This window comes from Papio anubis, chromosome 1 (genome assembly GCF_008728515.1).
Source record: "Papio anubis isolate 15944 chromosome 1, Panubis1.0, whole genome shotgun sequence".
NCBI lineage: Eukaryota > Metazoa > Chordata > Mammalia > Primates > Cercopithecidae > Papio > Papio anubis.
The window spans coordinates 12,615,778-12,639,533 of NC_044976.1; the positions used below are offsets into that span (position 1 = coordinate 12,615,778).

At 40.3% G+C, this 23,756-nt stretch overlaps 1 protein-coding gene and 1 long non-coding RNA gene across 4 annotated transcripts in view; one reads left to right on the plus strand and one right to left on the minus strand.

Moving 5' to 3' along the window:
- KAZN (kazrin, periplakin interacting protein) overlaps nucleotides 1-23,756 on the plus strand; it is a 1,237,957-nt gene that overhangs the window by 334,025 nt on the left and 880,176 nt on the right. The gene's annotated exons all lie outside the window — the stretch shown is intronic.
- LOC110743978 overlaps nucleotides 4,336-23,756 on the minus strand; it is a 29,851-nt gene continuing 10,430 nt past the window's right edge. Inside the window, exons 2-4 of one of the 2 annotated variants that reach the window (XR_004185891.1) lie at nucleotides 6,080-6,236; nucleotides 5,905-5,982; nucleotides 4,336-5,131 (exon numbers count right to left, since the gene is read on the minus strand). This is a non-coding gene — a long non-coding RNA (uncharacterized LOC110743978). Of the gene's footprint in view, nucleotides 5,132-5,904; nucleotides 5,983-6,079; nucleotides 6,262-23,756 lie in introns of both variants that reach the window. The other variant, XR_002523888.2, reaches the window with a different exon arrangement.

Sequence of the window (23,756 nt, forward strand, 5' to 3'; positions counted from 1 at the left end):
AATATAGCTTCACAAAAAATTTGAAAATGCTACTAATATAGGCCCATCCTCCTTCAAATAAAAACTACAACCCACTATCTCTAACAAGCTAAAAAAAAAAAAAAAGACCTAAGAAAATGTCACATGGGCCGGGCATGGTGACTCACACCTGTAATCCCAGCACTTTGGGAGGCCAAGACGGGTGGATCACGAGGTCAGGAGATCAAGACCATCCTGGCTAACATGGTGAAACGCCATCTCTACTAAAATACAAAAAAAATTAGCCGGGTGTGGTAGTGGGTGCCTGTAGTCCCAGCTACTCAGGGAGGCTGAGGCAGGAGAATGGCGTGAACCTGGGAGGCGGAGCTTGCAGTGAGCTGAGATCACGCCACTGCACTCCAGCCTGGGTGACAGAGTGAGACTCCGTCTCAAAAAAAAAAAAAAATAAAAAATAGAAAATGTCACATGACGTGAAAAAATACATTAAGTCCAAATTAGGAAGATTTATAAATGAAGTTATATCACTCAGAAAGGATAAAAATGGAAATTTTTTTAAGGATTTGAGAGAAAATGACAAATGTAGAAGGTGGTCAAAGAAGAGCCAACATACATATAATAAGGGCTCCAAAGAAACTCAAAATGAGGGAACAAAAAAATACCCAAAACTATAATTTCAAGTGTTTTCCAAAACAATTTTTTAAATTACATATTGAAAGTGCACACCACATAACTAAGGAAACTGACCCAAAATAACCAACACTGAGAGAAAGTTAATAAAACTATTAGACTTTGAAGACAAACGAAAATTTAGGCATCCAGACAAAAAGATCAAATCACTTATAATAGACAATATCAGACTTTCAGTAGACTTTCCTACAACTTGCTTTATCCTGTAAGGAAATGGAATAATATGTTTAAGATAATTAAGGAAAGATGTGTGAGCTAAAAATTTTATAACCAACTAAATTGACATTCACATGAAAGGCTCAGGCAAACTCAATGACTTGGAGAATATTTTTCCCATGAGCTTTTTCTGAGGAATTTACTGAGAGTAAATTCTGATAAGCCAAAATAACTAGAGAGTTATTAACATAGAGCCTGATACTAAGTGCTATATATATATTTACAGTAGAAGAATAGCTAATGCTAACTGAGTCTGTTTCATATATAATGAAATAAATCACATGGGCAATTATGTGATTTTCTAACTCTTGAATCCCCTGTGTTCTCTAGAATCAATATTCTGGCATGGAAGAAAGTAAATATATATGCCAGGTAGAAAAGGTTAAGTAAAAATCCTGTGGTACTGAATTTAAATTGGAAGTATCGCATACATTGTGAGTTCATACTCATGTGTACTGAAAAGGCTTAGAAAGAGAACGCAACCCAATAGCAATGACATCTCTAGGACCCAGATTATGATCTTGAAATACTATTTCCCACTAAAAGAAAACAGCTATTCTTGGGAATTTAGAGGGTTCTAGGTCTGGGCAGAATTTGTATAAAATGAGCCTAGGAGATTGAGTCATACACATACGTTATTAGCAAGGAAGCTAGAAAAGTATTAGGATTATGTCAAAAGGACAAAAGAACTAATGATGTTCCCACTGGACAGAGATCAGACAGTTTATGTTCAGTAAAGATAATATTTTTGGTGAACTGAAGCTCAATAAGTATGTTTAAATTTATGTATAAGGATAGAAAATAATTTGTCATTTTTGAAAATAATAAAGAACCACTTGTTTTTAAAACTGGTAAGTAATGAGGGCAAAAAATCATCTATTATGTCTTTTCTATATGAGTTTCATCCCTGATAACCAAGTAGTAGATGAGTAAATTTTCTCTTTATAGAAATATTTCAACTAATAACTAAAGGAAAAATGATTAAATTAGAATATTACTATTTTGCAACTCAGATAAATTAATAGATCTAGGCAGTGTACATCATTTGCTGCTATCATAAGTAAAGACACAACCGTACATCACATGGCTGTGATAGAAGAATACAGTACTATTAATATCTCTATAGTTGTCTTGCCAAAAATGAAACCCCATGATCAATCCAGTAGATCCACAGAGATGCAATCAGCAAAATCCAGATAGTAAGAAACTCTATAGGACAAACTTGTTTTCTTCAACAAATAAATTACATGAAAAACACATGTGGAGAGACAGAAAGGGAACCTGTAAACTAATAGAGACATATAAAAGTAACAGGGAAAATGAAATATAGGGATGTATAATCAGGTGATAAAGCTGTAAAGGAAAGCTCAGAAGCAATTACCATAAAAGTGAGGACAGAGACTACTTTTGAGGGTGTAGGGAAGAGAATTGTGGTTAGAATGATTGTGTAGAGGGCTTATGAGGTATCTGGCAGATTTCTTTGTCTTGATTTGGGTCATGGTTACAAAGTGTTGACCTTATAATAGTTTATTAAACTAAGCATTTATTTAAATGCAGTTTTCTGTATCTGTAATATTTTACAACTAATAAGCTTTTTAAAAATATATATAATGGGCCTTTTTATTCATTTCTCCAGTAGGTTTCATACAATATAAGAGCCACACCACATTGGACAGGCAGACCTGTAAACAAGTAGGTCTTCGTTCATTCATTCTACAAATATTTCATGAACCAACCAACTCTTTTGGGTAGGCATTGGAGAAGTGCTGCACCTAAAATAAGGCAATTATAGTATGAAGCAAAATATGATAGGTGCTATATGGACAAAGTATTATGATAGTATAGAGAAATGGAAATTTATTTCTGATTGGGAGATTAGCAAAAACTTACCAGGGCAATAACATTTCAGTTGAATCTTCTGAGATGTGTAATATGTGCTCTTACTTTAAAAACCATCAATTCACGTTAAAGGAATATTTAGAACCCACTGCCTCAATAACTACTCACTCTTAATCCATATGTTCTAGTTTGCATCACCCAACACGACTGAAACCCACTGTCTGAAGGCCGTTGATCATCTCTTAGCGACATTTCTTCAGTCCTCTTCCCCATAAACACTGCCCAAGTCATCATTGTTGAGTATTGCCTTCTAGAAATTATTTTCTTCCTTTTCTTCTGAACCACCAGGGTGTCCTGACCTCTCTCCTGCCTTCCAACTGTCCCTTTGGTGTCTTTTGGCTGCTTTGATCACCTCTCTGGCCGTGCCTTCTGTGCTGTCTCTCTGTGTTCTCCTGTCTTGGCATTACCTGAAGTCATATGCAATTAACATGGAAATATCTATGACACTCTTGCCCGGTAGGAGCTCCAGACATGTATTTCTGACTCTCTGCTCATCATTTCTTTCTGTATGTCCATCTGTCACCACAAAATTGATATGCCCAAAATTGGACCCATTTTCTTCTTCCAACCAAATCCTTCTGGTGACTTTGCCAACCCAATTAATAGCTTCTCTGCTTCCTGGTCCTGACTTAGAATCTCTGAGTCATCCCCAACTACCCTGTGGATATGTTTGTTGTCTTAAACTAGGACAACTTCTATTTCTCTGTGTCAAGAGGACTTACATGATCTTTGGAACTTTTCCTGTGTGCAAGGCTTTGAATGGACTTCATCCAAACCCAGTGATAAGGTTCCCTGTGGTAGCTTAATTGGCAGGGTCTACCCTCATTCCCTGGTGGATCACACCATGTCTGCATCTGATTTGGTGATAGCACACTCAGAGCTCCAGACCAGTACCAGGCACTTTATACCGCTAGCTTAGGTTATGAATATTAGAATTAATGCAGCCATCAACACTATCTTACTAGCTTAACATAAACAAAGTGCAAATGCTTCTTCTATGGAGGGAGGAGCTCTCAAACATAGATAGTCCCACATTTATCCTCCAGGGCTTTTATTCCCAACCATACTTATACTTGTCAGGTTATTTTTTTCTGCGGCGGAAATTGCCTTAATTTACATTGATTTTTAAGAAAAAAGATTTATTACAGACACAGCATCTGCTGTTTGTGCCTAGAGGTAAAGGTTTAGGTTGAAGCGGCTTCCTTCGTTTATCCATCTGCTTGTTCGTCCCACAAGCATTACTGAAAGCTGACTTTGGTGCGGGATGCTGGCTAATCAGGTAGGTTGTGTGGTTCCTGCACCCAAGGGGTTCACTGTCTAGGTCATAGTTATACTAACCCTGTCATCTTGCTTAGTGTTTATTTGCCCTGAGGATGTAATCACTCATTCATTCATTAATTCACTTCCTTTTAATCTCTTCCTCTTTCATATCTTTAGTTACCATCCCTTTGTGGATGATTTTCAATATGTTTTAGACTCAGTGCTTGACCTTCACAACTATATTCAAAAGGTAAGTATTGAATTCTAAATATAAGTATTGTGCTAGAGGTTTAGAATACACTAAGAAACCAGCAGCATGGTCCCTGCCTCTGGAGTCTTCTGTTAACATTATACAGGTTTCTATACTATCCTCACCGTCTAGAAATTTATGTCTTAAAATCACGATGTTTGCAATCACAATCCATGTAGATTTGTTTGTCTTTTTCTTTCTGCTTAGATAAGTTGCCTCCAAGAAGGGAAATAGTAAGTTGCATTAAAACTCCTTAAAAAGAGGAGCTTGAGGTATGATTTCCATAGGAAAATCACTGCAGAGCTTGCCAGCTAGAATTATTTTCTGGCTTATTATAATCCTGTTACGAGTCAGCATCATTGCACCAATTTTGTAAACAATACAGCTACACCAACAAGGCTATAATCAACCACCACTGAATGTCATATCATTTCTCTACCTTTAAAGATCTGCAGGAAAAGGGGATGGGGTGGAAAGAAGACAAGAATTTTTTAAGTGATATGGATAATCAAGAATGCCTTTTAAAAAAATACCTCTTAAATATATGCCCATGTCCCCTTAAATCTGTGACAGTGAAACATCTCATTTTAGTTGATGTATGACAAGGAAGCAATCACCGTTAATCAGAATGACACATTTCCATTTACTTGATGAAAGGGAAGGTAGATGAAGGTCATGAATAAGGAAACAAAGCAGCTTGTGATTCGTGATGTTTGGGGTTTCTTTTGAAATTTGTTTCCTTAGGAAGTTTATAAGCCGGTTGCTTTCTTCTCTTGGCATCATTCATCCAAATTGCCAGAAGTCCTTGTCAGTGAAGATGGAAATATTTCATCTTCTCTTCTGAGTAGAGAAATAGGTTAATTTGCTCTGGGTTCTTTGACAAATTTGGGTTTTAAAGGTGTAAAATCTCAGAAGTTCTGGCTCCAGATAGCTCTTTAAAAGTTACCAATTCCATTCTCTGGGTGATAAGATTATTTGTGGGAGATTAACCATCCAGCTGGTCATGGCCATGCCCATGGGGAACTCGGGGGGAAATGGGCCAGAGGCTTAGTGATTTTATTAGAAGCAGAAATCGAGGGACTCTTTCCAGTCTCCCCTCTCTGTATTATAAGACACTTAACCATTTAAATGCTGGCAATAACTAAGTGCTGGTTAAAGCTTCACTTTTCTTGGATATCACCTTTTATAAAGGAGTCTATGTTCCTGCTTTTGTTCTGTGGTTGGAGCAGAGGAGTGGCTGTAATTTACGGTGCAAGCCTAGCTTTGGGACCATTAGATCTGGATTTATGCCTAAACATTTTTAGAAACTTCCAGAAGTCACTATGAGGACCCATTGGGCTGTGGAATACTATTAGTGAGCTGTTATAGTCTCCATACCAAAAATTAAAATATAATTTGTGAAATACAGAGGAAAATTTGGCATTTGGGGATTCAGCACAGATCTCTCAAGAAGGACAAATGTAAGGCTATTTATTCAAAAATCTAAGGATGACATTCTTTCACTGCCAGAGTTGGTCTTTGAATCTACAATGGTCATGATGTGCCAGTATTTTGAATCTGCAAATATCATGATGAATAGGTATCTCAGGATAATTTTAAAACTTAGTATTTACCATGCTGAAAGCCTTCTGTGACTACCCTTGTTATTATTATTGTCATCATCCTCAAGATCTTCATCATCGTTGTTTTAACTAGAGAAGTTAAAATAAATAATTATTAAGCTGTAGTAGGAGACTATAAAGCTATAAAGAGAACTCTAAAGAGTACTCTAGGGCTGAGGGAGCTTACCCAAGGAGAGGCACACATGGAAGGTGGGTTCCTCTTCAAGAGTTGGGTTCAGACTTTTTTGGAGCCAGTGTGGTTGCAGCTGCTGGATGGTGCAGGAGCTCTCTGGATTGCCCAGGGAAGAGGTTGTCCACAGGCACAGGACAAAGCAAGAAACACCCTTTGGGGCACAGAACACCTGTTATCTTGCAGAAACAAAGATGGCAGTCTGAAATGGTTACTAGCATCAAGTTCTTTTGAAAATGCTTATTTTCCTAAACTTTGCAAAAACCCAACTATAGCAGGCTTCTTCCTGGCACAGGCTGTGATCCCAGTGCCAATGCCTAAGGAATTTATGTGCTGTCTATTTTGGGTCTGTGTGAAGCCAAGCTTTACAAACCCTGTCATCAGCAAGCCACTTAAGAGAGACCCCACTTGGTACCATTTTGTACTGACTCACCCATAATGTGCATTTCCTGCCCATGCTCCTTTTGGTGTGATAGAACTCCATAATCTATCATTATAATTTTCTTTGTGTGTCTTCTTCTTCCTTATGTTCTTTGGTCAGTCTTTTTAAAGTTCTCCCAGATTTCTATTCTTTTTGCAAATATTAGGCTAAATTTGACAAGAAATCCTGCATAAATTACTGTTAAACTGCTTTAAACTAAATTTTCAGATAATACAAGACTCTCAACAATGAAACTGATCCAAAAGGAAAAACTTTGGATTAATTAAGAGTGTTTGCACATGAGGGAAACCTCATCTATCTGGCTGATTTGTCCACCCTGGGTCCAGTCTGCTATGGTCAGAGGGGCTGTGTCATGTTTGTTACAGACAAAGCAGTTGGGAGTCCACATTGATGGGCAAAGGAGGTGATCAGCAAGGGCTAGGAAGACACCCCCTAAAGTATCTTCAACAAACACGAAGGAAGAGCCATGCACCATTTAGAGTTCACGATGGTCAGGGCACAGGCCACTAACTTCCTAAAATAAGATCTACAGTCTTTTTAATTTTTAGCAAGGTGGACCTTGCAACAACATACTTTCATGGAGAGAAACTTTAAATGCTCCAGGGGTGAACTGCCAAAAAGGAATGTCTCATACCCAACTGTCATTGATTTTTATGTGAAAGTCAAAAGTTATCTTGGTGTAACGCCCAGGATGCATATGACAAGCTCAGATTTCATAAAGGCCAAAGGAGCACGGTCTAGTCAAGGGCAAATGAAAGCCTAGAACCAGTGGGGAGAAGGACCAACCAACACAAAGCGTAAGGAGTAGAACATGTCATGAGCAACCAAAAAGAAATATTATTTGGGTTTTAAAGGTTGTACCAAAGCTGACAATGAAGAGTGGAACATACTAAGATAAACTAAAAGAAATGTTATTTGGTTTTTAATGATTATACCAAGAAGAAGAAGACAAAAAAGGAACAGGACACCACCTCTTGGATCTGGGTGATGCCAGCAGATGCCAGAGAAAACACAGTTTTGCTTAATCTCTTTGGGCCTCCATTTTCTCTTTCAAGGAAAAAGAAGAACTCATACAGGTTAATACTAAACTGGATGACCTAGTCAAGCCTCCTTAGTTTGAAAGAAGGTACCAGCTAAGAAATGACATAGTGGGGGATGGCTGTAGGGATGCCTCAAGAATCTCAGACAGCCAGGATGATCAGAAAGATGTTAATAAAATAATTGTCCTCCCCGGGTCTCAGGGAAAAAATGCCTAGCTCGGTGGTTTTGGCATGTTGGACTCAGCTCTTCCTTTTCATAATAAATATTTTACAGCATCCCTTTGCTCCCTTAAAATAAACTTCATAGATAATCTAACCTACTTAAACACTTAATTTCAAAGTAAAATGAATATATTACCCAAACTGAAATATAAAGGAGGCTTACAGAGAAAGTAATTTATCTAAAACAGAAAGTAAGCTGTAGTTTAATAAATGTTCAAAGACAAGGATGCCCACTCTCACTACTCTATTCAACATAGTACTGAAAGTCCTAGCCAGAGCACTCAGGCAAAAGAAAAAAATAAAATACATCCAAATAGAAAGAGGAAAAGTCAAACTATCTCTGTTTGCAGACAATATAATTTTATACCTAGAAAACCCCAGTCTTAGCCAAAAAGCTCCTAGATCTGATAAATGACCTCAGCAAAGTTTCAGGATACAAAATCAATGTACAAAAATGAGCCACATTTCTGTATACCACCAACATCCAAGCTGAGAGTCAAATCAGGACCATAATCCCATTCATAAAATACCTAGGAATTCAGCTAACCAGGGAGGCAAAAGATCCCTACAGTGAGAATTACAAAACACAGCTAAAGGAAATCAGAGATGACACAAACAAATGGAAAAACATTCCATGCTCAAGAATAGATAGAATCAATATCATTAAAATGGCCATACTGCTTAAAGCAATTTACGGATTCAATGCTATCCTTTTCAAACTACCAATGACATTTTTTCACAAAATTAGAAAAAAAAATTCTAAAATTCATTTGAAACAAAAAATGAGTCTGAATAGCCAAAGCAAGCCTAAGCAAAAAGAACAAAGCTGGAGGCATTATACTACCTTACTTCAAACTATATTACAAGGGTATAGTAACTAAAACAGTATGTCCTGGTGCAAAAAAAACAGACACATAGGCCAATGGAACAGAAGTAAAGCTACATTCCTACAAACATCTGATCTTTGATAAAGCCGACAATAACAAGCAATAGGGAAAGGAATGCCTATTCAATAAGTGGTGCTGGAATAATTGGCTAGCCATATGCAGAGAAGATTGAAACTGGATCCTGCATTTCACCATATACAAAATTTAACTCAAGATGGATTAAGGATTTAAGTGTGAAACCAAAACTATAAAAACCCTAGAAGACAACCTAGGAAATACCATTCTAGATATAGGCCTTGGTGAAGACTTCATGATGAAGACTCTAAAGAGCTTCTGCAAAGCAAAAACAAAACAAAACAAAACAAAAAACCACCCTATAAACAGACAACCTACAGAATGGGAGAAAATATTTGCAAACTATGCATCTGACAAAGGTCTAATATCCAGAATCTATAAGGAATGTAAGCAAATTTACAAGCAAAACCCAAACAATCTCATTAAAAAATGGGCAAAGGACATGAACAGACACTTCTCAAAAGAAGACATACATGTGGCCAACAAGCATATGAAAAAATTCTCAATATCACTAATCATTAGAGAAATGCAAATCAAAACCACAATGAGATACCACCTCACACCAGTCAAATGGCTATTACTAAAAAGTGAAAAACAAAACAAAAAACAGATTCTGGTAAGGCTGCAGAGAAATGGGAAATAGTTCAGCCACTGTGGAAAGCAGTTTGGAAGTTTCTCAGAGAACTTGAAATAGAACTACCATTCAACCCAACAACCCTATTGCTGGGTATATAGCCAAAGGAATGTAAGTCATTCTACTGTAAAGGCACATACATGTGAATGTTCATCGCAGCACTATTCACAATAGCAAAGACATGGAATCAACCTGGATGCCCATCAACAGTGGATTGGATGAAGAGAACATGGTACATACACACCATGCAATACTACATAGCCATAAAAATGAGATTATGTCTTTTGCAATTACATGGATGGAGCTGGAGCCATTATCATAAGTAAATTAATGCAGGAACAGAAAACCAAATACCACATGTTCTCACTTATAAGTGAGTGCTAAACATCGTGTACGCATGGACACAAAAAAGGGAATAATAGATACTGGGGCCTACTTGAGGGTGGACAGTGGGAGGAGTGTGAGGATTGAAAACCTACTTGTTGGGTACTATGCTGATAACCTGGGTGACAAAATTATCTGTAAACCAAACCCCCACAACACACAATTTGCCCATGTAACAAAACTGCACATTTGCCCCTTGAACCTAAAAGTTGGAAAGAAAAAGAAATAAATAAATGTTCAGACAGAAGAAGAAACAATGAAGTAGCCACAAATTTATTTGCACCTATATGTAGAATCTTTGTGAATATGACAACTTCAAATATAGATTGATAAAGTCAGATTGTACGGGCAATCTGATTTTTCAAAGTGGTGGGTCTTTCAGTTACCTCTTGCTGTGTCACAAACTAGACCTCAGCGGCCTCAAACCATCATTTTATGATGCTTTTGGATCCTATGGGTCAGGAATTCAGAAAGAGCACAGTGAGAATAGTTCTCTTCCCCGTGATGTCTGGGCCCTCTTTGGGGATGGGTCCAATGCCAGGACCTGGAAGAATTAAAGCTGAAGGAATCACTTCTGGGATGGCTCTGCTTCACTCACTCACCTAGCTCCTTGGCTGGAGGGTTGCAGACAGGACTCCCCGTAGGTGGTCCTCCAGCCTGGTGATCTCAGGGTGCCTAGATTTCTTACAAGACTGGCAGAGTTCTAAGGACAAGTATCCCAGCAGAAGCTGCAACATCTTTCATGACTTAGTCTCAAAAGTCACCAGCATCATTCTGACATACCCCCAGTCAAGGCAGTCACATGGGGCTGGAGGCAGAGAGGATGTGAGTATATAGAGCCCACCTCTTGATGAGAGGAGTGTCAGAGAATTTATAGTCATGTTTGAAACCCCCACAGTGACTGGCTCTCAGCAAATTTCAAACAATACAGTGGTCTTTCTATGAATTACACAGTAGCTACCTTCCTGGAAAATTCAGTATGTATTAAAACCTTGTAAACAGTATATTATGTATGTATGTAGAATGGAAGCTTAGACTTTATACACATTGTTCAACAGCATCTTTGGAAGTTGTGTGAGACTCAGGATGCTGCTTTGTTGTATACCTATACTCCTGAACACTGCAGGATGCTTAGCAACCTTGGTCCATGCCCACTAAATGCCAGTGCTGCCCATCCTGGTTATTTATCTCTTGTCTGTAGACTGACTTCCTCTGATTACTTGGTGCATTGCTTATAGATCAAAATGGCACCCTCAGTCCTCACTCTGCACACTTTTCAGCTCACTTCTCCCACTCATCTGAGTTCTGACAATGATGGTGATGACAATGGTGATGTTGATATTGGGAATGATGACTCTAATGATGATGGCAATGACAGCAGCAGTGACCATTACCATTTTGCCAGGGACTCCATTATGTTATGTACCATCTTACTCCATGCTGACAGCAACCCTATGGCAAATATTATTGTCCTTGCTTTTCAGATGAAGAAACTGAGGCTTAGAAAGCTTAAATAATCTATATAGGATGACAAAATTAGAAACTGGGGAACCAAGAAGTTTGATTTTTCTCCTAGACCTCTGGATAGCTTCGAATGACATTGTGACCTCACTTAATTATCTTTGGCTGAGGGGATAGAAACAGTGTTCTGTAGATCACTGGGAGCCGTTTGCTCAGAGAATGGCCATGGGCAGGTAGGCACAATCAAAAGCATCTCTGGCACAGTGGAGAGGAGGAAATTGACATTCAAAATAGATGTGAAAATGGTAAAAGGGCATGAACCTGCTCTCCCAGACCTCCCAGACTCGGAGAAGATGACTGAATCTTCTGCATCTCATCTTCTTTGGGAAGCGTGGAGAATAAAGGCAAAGACAGTTCTAATGTTGAACAAAAGGAAGAAGGTGGAGCCTATAAACACGAGCTGAATGTAAAATTCTAGATCATGTATTAAGAAGGATGTCAGTGCTGGCCTACTCATTGTTGACCAGCCAAGGAGGTATCTGCATTGTCATCGCCACGCCATTAGGTGGCCCGGGTATCCCAGCCTTGACCTCCCTCTTGGCTTGTCTTCTCTGGTCTGCATTCCCAGAACCATACTGAGTATGTTATCCACATGGCTCACAGAACCACACAGTGGCATGCTAATAGGAGAGCTTTGAAGATCTGTGATTCAAAACTGAAGAAAGTCCAAAGCCTTAGAAGTGTTTTATGCTCCTGTGTATCTACTAATGAGGTGCCTTCATTTAGCAAGAAAATAGATTATAGGCTCTATTTTAATGATCTTTAAAAATGGGGAAAATAAAATTGCACCATGAGCTGCAAAAAAGACAAGGAAGAAAAATAGCTTGTGGTTCCTTAATTCGATTGCAGCCAACTGGGTTTCTCTCTCCTTAGCTTCCTTAAAAAAACAAAACAAATTTATAATATAAATGCTGTTTTGGCACATAATATATTCTGCTTTAACATTGCCTATCTGTATTACAAAAGTGTGTTTATAAAAGCCTTTGAGTGCTTCTTGAAATAAAATAACATTTTTAGAATAAAAAGTGTTATTGAGGTGTTATTCTCTAAATTTTAAAAAAGTCTGAATATGAATATTTTATGTCTATGTAACATATTTTATATAAAGATATGATCATATTGGTGAGGAGAAATGCAAAAGATGAACAGATGTAAAGAAAATTCATATTCCTGTTTCCTTTCAGACCATTAATTCTATGGCAAACAACGTCTCTAATGTTTTATCTTTTCCTTGAATAGTATTTTCACAGCAAATATGAAAATCTTATTCATCTAAGGGCCCTCTAAGGGTGTCCTTAACCTAACATCAATCGTCATTTGGACCCTTTCAGGGGCCCAAGCCCTGGAGAGGAATCCGCACTTGAGGGACACCAGCTTTAGTTTCTTAGACTTCTTGCCATGAGAAACCTGCTGTCATTATTCAAGAAATATCTACAGGAAGATGTTCTGAAAAATTGAGTCTCTCTCCCAGGAGCATTAGATTCTCCTGGATGCAGAAAGAGCCCTGTGGCTCATTTGGTCCAGCAACCTGCCTCCAGCAGAGCCTTATGCAAACCACCCTCTGCAGTGAATATGTTCCCTACGTTATTTCAGGCTCTATTCTTCCTCCAGACCCACGTTCTCCGACAGAACCTTCCACAGTGATGCAAATAGTCTACAGCTGTGCTGTCCCATATAGCAGCCACTAACGTCATGTGGGTATTGAGCACTAGAAATGTGGCTTGCGTGACCAAGGAGCTGACTTTTTAATTTTAATCAATTTAAATGTAAATAGCGTCATGTGACTAGTGGCTACCTTATTGCCTGAGCAGTTCTAGAGCCTCCAGGGATTTTGTGTGAAACAAACACAACAAGACAAAGGTGAGTATAATCCGAGTTTGGTCTGAGTTACATAAAATTTCCAAGGTGACTTGGGAAGTTGTTTCTTAAAAAAAACTAATAACACTTGAAATAAACCCTTGCCATGTATTGGGCACCATCTGAGAGCCAGGTAAATTGTACAATAAGTGCTTGAACAGTATTATTTTATTATTTCATTGAACTCATAAGATCCTTATGAGTAAGCATTATCTCCCTCACTCCTTTTTTATTTGGAGATGGAAAAAACTGTGATTTAGAAAGATTAAGGGTCACAGCTTGTTCTTGGCAGAGAGAGGACTTGAACTTGGGTCTGAGTCCAATCCATGTGTGTAGTGCTTTACATTTTTCCTCTATAGCTTGTTGGAATTTACCCTACCTTCTAACTAGAGATTTAGAAGACCTTAATAATGGGATAGAACAAGTTTCTTAGTGTAAAGTTCTATTTCCGCATGTGACTCCCCTGTAAGTTTATAAGCTGCCATGGAAGGTGACTGTGTGACACAGAACTTGTGTCTGAATTGTCTGTTCTCCCCCTTGGTGGCCATATTTTTTTCAGTAAGAAGGTTATAAACAATGATTTATGACCTCTTGAGGTGCTAGAAAACATTGTATTTGCATTTATATGTAGTCATGAGACAGTTCAGTTTAGTGTTAAGATCATAAATGATGGTCTCAAAGAAGCCTAAGGTCTCCCGTGGGCGCCGTGCATCTTCAGACAGGTTACTTCATCCTGGAAACCTCTGCTTTGTCATCCTTAAAATGGGGTAATAATAGGTCCCACTTCATAAGTTCCTCACCGTGAATCAATGAATGAGTGTATTTGAAGTATTAGCTTGGTGCCTACTATACAGTAAGTGCTCAATAAAAACTAGATGCTATTGGTTCTATTATTATTCTATAGCCACTTCAGTTCATACCTGTAAGGTTTATTATTAGTTTCTTATTTGATTCTTATTAGTAGGGAAAAGAGATATTGATCCTAGGAAACACATGGATCAAAGCCAATGAGATGACTGTTGTCAAATGACTTTCTCTCACTCCTGAGGTATAAATGCAATCAAATGAGCCCCTGAATTGCTGGTTTGTACATAACAGGAAAAAAAAAAAAAAAAAAAAAAACAACAAGAATATGCTATCTTCCCCTCCCCTTGTAATTGATAAAGTGTGGCCAGAAGGAGGAAGCTCTATCTCATTTTTTTCTAGCATGTCCCAGATTCTTGGCTATTCAATACTCACTTTGGGGTCCCAACGGCCCATGCTGCCATCATAGATAATATAGAAAAGGAGGTCAAATGAGGTGTTAGAGCCAATGGTAGAATAAAAAATCCTGGATCTGAGTCCTAGCTTTGTGGTGACTTACTCTGTGGCCTCATACAAATCACTGAAGCCCTCAGCCGATGCATCTGTGAGATGAAGAATTTAAACTCCAGGAATTCTCCAACACTACCTGGCAATAACTAGTTATCAGTATGCAGCGTACCAATTAGGACTCAGAAACTACTTTATCAACAGCCATTTATTACACCTGAATGAGTTAGGGTAATGCTAGCTACTATAATAGATAATTCTCCAAATCTCACTGGCTTAGTACAGCAGACATTTATTTCTCGCTCATGTAAAGTCTAAACAGGTGCTCCTGATCAGCAGATAGCTTTCCTCCATGCAGTGACTCAGGGATCCAGGCTCTTTTCCCCTTGAGATCATACAGTCTTCAGTACTGGTACCAAGGTTGTCAGCTTAAGGGAAGGGTCTGGGGGATGGCTTGGGAGGGGTTTATACGGGCCAGATCTGGGAGTGGCACACATCACTTTCATTCTCATTCCACTGGTGGAACTCAGACTCACAAGCACACCCAACTGCAAAGGGGCTGGATAATGTAATCTGGTTGGGTGTTCAGAGGGAAGAGGAAATGGGTGTAGTGACATCTAGTCCCTTTGCCCAGCCTCTCAGCAGTATTACATGATTGCTGCTATCACACCAGGTGACTCTTATTATAGTCAAAAGCAAAGAAACAAAGTTTTAGGTAGGTTGGTGACTCTGTGTGTGTGCATGTATGTGTCTATTGCAGAGGTGGAGGACGGTGCAGGCAGTGGGGATATAACACTTCTGTTAAAATTTTTGAAATATTGAAAAAAGTTGGTAAATTATCCTCTCATTCCTTAGGTTTTAGCCCCTTGCCAAAGCATGTAGTAGTTCCAGCTTCCTATTGCCTAGTACCTGATACCAAGGACAGGAAGACCCTACTCCATTTTCTAATTGATCTTGGGGACCTGGAGAGGAAGTCTTGAGCTCCCTCTAGGGGAGCCAACAAGGGGCCAACAAGGTCCCCTTTGTCTTTATATTCTGACTTTGCCTTCTCTTTGAGTTTGCTTCTTCATAGCCCCTTATCCCAGCTGACACAGATACAATGGTTGCCTCTCCAGTGCATGAACTAAAGCATTTCTCTCTGGCTTAGTAGAATGTTGCATGTTGTTCCAATTCTCTTGTGTATGTCTGCTAGATTGTCTTCATTGTCACTTGACTTTTTCCCTCTTATAATTAGTTTTTATTGATCTTCCTTCACAGTACATCTAATTTTCATAAAGCAACGGGCATTTTAAAATAAAGAAAAAATGAGTATACAAACTTCTCAAGATACCTCTCAAGATGCCAATTGCAAAGAAAACAGCTAATCAGATGATATCACATGCAAATGTGACCACCTTTTCTAGGGTAGAGAACTTTTAGAAAGGTAATTTAAAAGGATAAAAGAATGAAACTCCTATCATATTTAAAATATTTTATTTTTCTATAATTTTAACAACATTGTAAGCATCACCAAATAGTGAAATGAGATCCAGATTTGGGGTCACACTTGAGTTCTGCAAGGCTACGCCTCTGCCTCTGAGTATCCTTATGTGTAAAATAACAGTAGAGGCACTTAGTTGCTAAATTCTTTTCTTTTCTTTTTTTTTTTTTTGTTTGTTTTTGTTTTTTTGAGACAAGGTCCCACTCTGTCACTCAGGCTGGAGTGCAGTGGCATGATCACAGCTCACTGCAGCCTCAACCTCCTGGATTCAACTGATCCTCCCACCTCAGCTTCCCAAGTAGCTGGGGCTACAGGCATGTGCCACCACACCCAGCTAATGTTTTTGTTTTTATTTTTGTAGAGACAGAGTCTTGCTATGTTCCCCAGGCTCGTCTTAAACTCCCAGGTTCAAACAATCCTACTGCTGTGGCCTCCCAAAGTGCTGGGATTGCAGGTGTGAGCCACTGCACCCAGCTTAGTTGCTAAATTCTATATTGATTGCATGGAAGACTGAATGAGGTAAATTATAAAGCATATAGCAAAAGTGGCAAGCACGTGGTAGGTGCCTGATACAGGTTAGCTCCCTCAGGTAAGAATTATCCCCTGGAATATGAAAGCCAAAATCAGCTGACTCTCTGCCTTCAAAGGTTCTGCAATCTCCATAGAGCACCTAGGAAGCAGGAACCTCAGTCCTGTCAAACAGCTTTCTTAATAATGCAAATGCAGGGACACTGATGCAACATACATACTTTTTAAAGTACTGGTCAGAAAGCCTCCACAGCGTGTCTTTTGTATGCAGAGCCCTTCCCTACTGCTTCTGCCAAAAGAGCACATAAATTAAAGACATAGTATCTGACCTTAAGGATCTTGAAAATCAAAACCACAGTGAGATACCATCTCACGCCAGTTAGAATGGCAATTATTAAAAGTCAGGAAACAACAGATGCTGGAGGGGATGTGGAGAAATAGGAATGCTTTTACGCTGTTGGTTTGAGTGTAAATTAAAAAGTCAAGAAACAACAGCTGCTGGAGAGGATGTGGAGAAATAGGATCGCTTTACGCTGTTGGTAGGAGTGTAAATTAGTTCAACCATTGGGGAAGACAGTGTGGCGATTCCTTAAGGATCTAGAACCAGAAATACCATTTGATCCAGCAATCTCATTATTGGGATTTCAGGATATACCCATAGTAGAATAGCTTTCTACTGTAAAGACACATGCACACATAAGTTTATTGTGGCACTGTTCACAATAGCAAAGACCTGGAACCAACCCAAATGCCCATCAATGATAGACTGGGTAAAGAAAATGTGGCACATATACACCATGGAATACTATGCAGCCATAAAAAAAGAATGAGTTCATGTCCTTTGCAGGGACATGGATGAAGCTGGAAACCATCATTCTGAGCAAACTATCGCAAGAACAGAAAACCAAACACCGCATGTTCTCATTCATAAGTGGGAGTTGAACAATGAGAACACATGGACACAGGGAGGGGAACATCACACACCAGGGCCTGTCAGGGGATGAGGGGCTAGGGGAGGGATAGCATTAGGAGAAATACCTAAAGTGGATGACAGGTTTATGGGTGCAGCAAACCACCATGGCACGTGTATACCTATGTAACAAACCTGCACGTTCTGCACATGTATCCTAGAACTTAAAGTATAATAATAATAAAAGCACACATAGGTGAAGAGTGAGAACATTCCAAACTAATTTTCCAATTGAACATGAAGATCTGTGCAAGGTGTGGGGGTGGTAGAGATGATGGTAGATGTGGGTGGAGCATGGGTAGCAGAGTCAATGACAAGTTGGGATAGACCTTCCTGGACGAAATTTGTGCCAAATCTGGAAGGTGATGAATGTGAGTTAGTTAAACCAAAGGACAGCTTTTCGAAAAATTGCCTATGCAACCTTTTGGCAAAGCAGGTTGGGTATGCAGCAAGAACCTTTAAGATATGCATACTCAGGTTCTGGAATTCCACTGCTGCAATTCCATCTGGTGGAAGGAATCTTCAAAATGGAAAAAGCTTCACTGCTGGTGGGATTATAAAATGATGCAGCCACGTTGGAAAATAGTTTGGTAGCTCCTCAAAATGTTAGATAGCTAGTTACTGTATGACCCAGGAATTCCGCCCACAAATACATGCCCCCAAAGAATTGCAGTGTATATCCATGTGAAAACTTACGCACAGATGCTCACAGCAGCATTATGCATAATAGTCCAAAACTGGAAACACAAATGACATCAGCTGATGAATGCACACACAAAATATAACCACACAATGAAATATTATTCATCCACAAAATGTGATATAACCACAGAATGAAATATCCAAAAACAAAATGTAGTGTAACCACATAATGAAATATTATTCATCCATAAACAAAATGTGATATAACCACACAATGAAATATTATTCATCCATAAAAAAGGATAAACTACTATAACATGGATGAAGCTTGACAACATTACACAAAGTAAAAGAAGCAAGTCATAGAAAGCCACGTATTGTATGATTTCATTTATGTGAATGGCCCAGGATAGATAAATTCACAGTCAGAAAGCAGATTAGTGGTTGTCAGCGGAGGGGAATGTAGGGAGTGACCACTATTGTGTAAAGGGTTTCTTTTGGAGAAAACAAACAAACAAAAAACTTCTAAAATGGGATAGCGCTGATGGCTGCACAATTCTGTGAATATACTAAAAATGTCTGATTTGTCACTTTAAAAGGGTGAATTTTATGGTACGTGAATTATATCTCAATAAAGCAGTTGTAAAAAAGAGAAAAAAGTTTTATGCATAACGACGACATAGTGATATTTTTTCTAAGACTGAAAAATGGGAAACAATCTAGATGTCAGTCAGAAAATGCTATGGCCACTGGATGGCCTCTTAGGCGTCCATTTAAATAATTGTTGGTACGAATAACAAGAGTCCCTTCTGGCTTTATTGCTGGAAACAGCACCCTTCTTGGCAATCCAGTCTCTTTTTGAGCAACTCTCCATGGTCTTGTACAGACACAGGAGCAGCTTTTGGGTTGTGTTTGTTTTGTTTCGTTTCATGCAGGTTTCTCACCCCTGCCCCACATTGCCCTGAGTGCTCTTCAACGAGCAAAGCTCTGACATCATCACTCCTCCATTCTTGGGAGAGAAGATGCCTTATATATCATCCTAAAAACACACACAGAACCTTCCCCTTAATTTCCAGAATGCAAGAAAGATAAAAATCCTACTTTTAATGATATTTTCTTAAGATTTAGGGAAAATGGGAAGAAAGTCCTTTACAGATGATAATTTGCCTCTCTCACTCTGGGCCAGTCCACCCTAAGCGGTATTAGGCTCCAGCTCCGGCCTGACTTCCCTTTTGCCTTCATCTGGTTTTATCTGGCAGAGGGAGGTGTAAAGGTCCATTCAGGGTTGAGATTAAAAGCTCAGCTGACGTGCAGATCCTGAGATAGAAAGGAGGGTTTCTCCCCTCTTGCTAGTCCATTATCTGCTGCCCAGGTCTTCCTCTTGTGCAGTAGTGTATCCAGAATTGGTGGGTTCTTGGTCTGACTGACTTCAAGAATGAAGCGCGGACCCTCGCGGTGAGTGTTGCAGTTCTTAAAGGTGGTGTATCCAGAGTTTATTCTTTCAGACATTCAGATGTGTCTGGAGCTTTTTCCTTTCGGTGGGTTCATGGTCTCGCTGTCAGGGGTGAAGCTGCAGACTTTCATGGTGAGTGTTACAGCTCTTAAAGACAGCGCATCTGTAGTTGTTCATTCTTTCTGGTGGGTTCGTGGTCTTGCTGATTTCAGGAGTGAAGCTGCAGACCTTCCCGGTGACTGTTTACAGCCCATAAAGAGCACAGACCCAAAGCGTGAGCAGCAGCAAAATTCACAGTAAAGAGTTAAAGAATAAACCTTCCACATGGTGGAAGGGGATCTGAATGGTTTGCCACTGGCTGCCTCAGGCAGCCTGCTTTTATTCCCTTATCCGGCCCCACCCACATCCTGCTGATTGGTCCATTTTACAGAGAGCTGATTGGTCCATTTTACAGAGAGCTGATTGGTACATGTTGACAGAGTGCTGATTGGTGTATTTACAAACCCTGAGCTAGACACAGAGTGCTGATTGGTGCGTTTACAATCCCTTAGCTAGACATAAAAGTTCCCGAAGTCTCCACCAGACTTAGGAGCTCAGCTGGGGTCACCCAGTGTATCAGGCAGGGTGGCTACCGGCCAAGCTGCCCGCCAGTCCTGAGCCATGCCTACTCTCATCAGCCCTTGGGCGGTCGATGGAACCCGGCGCCATGGAGCAGGGGGCGGAGCCCGTTGGGGAGGCTCGGGCCCCCCAGGCTCGGACATGGTGGGCTGCAGGTCCGGAGCCCTGCCCCACAGGGAGGCAGCTGAGGCTGGGTGAGAACTGGAGCGCAGTGCCTGTCTGACGGCACTTTCTGCAGCTGCTGGCCTGGGTGCTAAGCCCCTCACTGCCCTGGGCCGGGCTGCTACGTGTGCGTGGCCCGCTGAGCGGGAGCCAACACCCGCGCCTGTGGATACTTGCACTGACCCGCCAGCGCATATGCGCAGCCACAGTTCCTACCTAAGCCTCTCCCTCCACACCTACCGGCAAGCAGAGGGAGGCAGCTCTGGCCTCAGCCAGCCCAGAGAGGGGCTCCCACAGTGCTGTGGCGGTCTGAAGGGCTCCTCAAGCGCTGCCAGAGTGGATGCCGAGGCCGAGGAGGCACCAAGAGCGAGGGCTGCTATCACGTTGTCACCTCTCAGTAGGATTGACTTCTTCACGATAACTCAGGATAGGAAAATCCATTCTCTTCCTTTCATGGGACCACAGAGGCCTGGCCAAGGCTGCCCTCAGGATACTCCTCAAATGCAGGCTACTTCATTGCACTGAACAAGAACAGACCAGAGCAAAGTTGTGTTCTGCTTCAGATCCAGCCCCTTTCAGGTACTCTCCCTCAAGGATGACTTGAAGCTAATTTCATCCAAGGTCATATTGCATAAAACGTATTGACCAGGCACAGTGGTGCATGCCTGTAATCCCAGCACTTTGGGAAGGGTTGGGTAGATTGCTTGAGCCCAGGAGTTTGAGACCAGTCTGGGCATCATGGCAAAACCTGGTCTTAATTTAAAAAAAAAAAAAAAAAGCTGGCTGTAGTCCCAGCTGCACAGGAAGCTGAGGTGTCCAGATTGATTGAGCCCAGGAAGTCAAGGCTTCCATGAGCCATGATCACACCACTGTACTCCAGCCTGGGTGACGGAGCGAGACCCTGTCCCCCAAAATAAAGTATTAATACAAAGAAGTGTTATTGAAATAACATGAAAGAAACAAAGTCAACAATCACATATAAACAATGAAAATAAACTAACCTACAGGGGTATATGCCTGCATTCTATATACCACGAGATTATCAGAAATTGCCTCTTTTTGTTTTGCAACATTGTCCTCACTAGTTAGGTACTAAGTGTGACCTTTTTAACGTTCATCTTTAAGGGAAGAGGAGTGGTGAGTGTGAACACCTTTCAGCATTCACTCTCTGATCTTCAGGGGTTGCTCTTATTGTTAACGTGAAAACTGCACTCAGTAGATAAGAAACAGACAAAGAGGATATTCCTGAATCTCAGGAGTGTTCTGGACTGAGAGGCCAGCGTATTTCCCCATTAACATGATTGTTAATAGCTGAGGAGTGAGCAGGGCCCAGGGAGCCCCTGAGTACCAATTGCTTAGGAAACTAATTGCAAAGAGGTCTGACCTTGGCTTTCAATCATCGCCTCGTCAGATGAAATCATTTCATGCATTCACTGGTCTCTGGCCTATTTCATTTCCAAACTCATTTGGAGAGTTTCAATGTGCAGATACTTTTCTCTGAGTGTCTTTAACTTAGTCACACCCTCTCCCTGACAATGAGAGAGAATACTCTGTTATAATGCAGTATAAATCACCTGTGAATGCACTAGAGAAAATCATTACAGAATAGGTTGGTGTAATCAATGTAATGAAATAATTCGAGCTGATTATTGATGCAGCAAACATTTATTAAAGACCTACTGAGTGCAAGGCCATAGGGGTATAAAGATGAATGTTACATCCTGGGCTTCCCGGTAGCTCCTAATGGGTTGAACCAGAGCCCTGACAGGTCACTGACTGTATCACGACAGTAAAAACAGGAACGACGAGGTCGAAGGAGCCCACATGGAAATTCAGCTGTGCCACATGCAGGCTGTGTGTCCCTGGCTATGTGAATAGATTCTCCCCCAGAGAGTTCTTCTTCCAATGTATAAAATCAGATACTAAGCTCATTAACTTTCAGTCTTTCTTCTTTTCTAATATGCAAAGTTAAGGCTATACATTTATTTCTAGCAGCCTCCAATTTTTTTCAATGACATTTTTAACAGCTTTATTGAGATAAAATTCACATACCATACAATTCAGCCATTTGAAGTATACAATTCATGGTGTTGAGTATATTCACAGAGTTATGCAACCATCACCACAGTCAATGTAGTACCTGCCTTGTAAGGCCATTCTTGAGGATTAAATGAGATAATCTAGGTAAGCAGTAGACCTAGTGCCAGACACTTAGTGCATGTTTCTCTGCTGGTTTTTGTTCTTGCTGCTGTGGTTGGTGCTGGGGCTGGCATCATGGAAGGCTGGAAGGAGTAGGTGATGGGGCCAAACGAGAGAAGGAAAAGAAGCACGCGAGACCCACTGCCTGGGTATCCTTTCCAGATGGGGGTGACAGACTGTCATTATTAGCTGATAGTGGATTCTTTTCCAGCCCTCATATCAAGCCAAGTGAATTCAGTTAACAGGAGTCATTTGGGACTGGCTTGGATGGGTTAAATTCAGAACTGATTATCATCAGGCCTGGTGGTCACACACCAACATATTAACAAACAAACAAGCAACAACACGCTTCTCCGATGAACAATAGCTATGCTAAATTTAGCTCCTCTTGGCCATCAGGACCGGAGCCCATGAGAGGCCAGACATCTCTCTGGATGCTTCTTATTTGCTAAAGCACTACAGCTGGCCCTCAGAGGGTACTGGGCCAAGCCCAGTGAGCTGCTCCGGAGGGGTGTTGCAATCCTGATGGGGAAAGGATGGAGGATCTGGACTTTTCCAATTTCAGCAGAGCCACAGCATCACACAGAGCATTGACATGTGTTTGTGTCACCAGCACAAACACCACCATTTCATTTGTTACCCTGGGTGAAGGAACAATGCATTCTCAAGTCTGACTGTTTTAAATGGCAAACACGTTCTTGAAGCTGTCAATTCTATAGACACCCAGAGGACTGTGGCTTCATTTGTACTGGGATTGTGATGACTTTCATGTTGCATGAAAACTTTGGCTATAATGTCACAGATTCTCTTGGAATTTCAAATTTAAAACTTCCTGTTTCTTTCTGGCACAAAATGGCTGAACTGCATGTTCTCCAGGCAAAAAGAAAGATTATGTAAGCCAAAAACCTCCCTTCATTTTCAGTAAGTCATGCTTTTGTTTTAATATAGCATTGATCATATGCTTTAACGGACAAGGGCACACAGAGGATATACTTTGCCTCTAGTCTTCTGCAAAATCAAGTATTTTAAATCATTCTTGTTTTTCTGTTATCACCCCAAAAGTTATTTGAAGAGGCTTTTTTATGTGGCATCATTTTCTCTGCATTATTGCTGTCAACTCTCTGAGTGTGGGGGCCTGAAATCTAGAGAGGAAACTAAAGAGTTTGAGCTGACTTTTGTTTTGCTTGGCAGTAAATTATACACATAAGTTGGGTTTTTGTTTTTTTGTTTGTTTGGTTTTTTTTTGAGA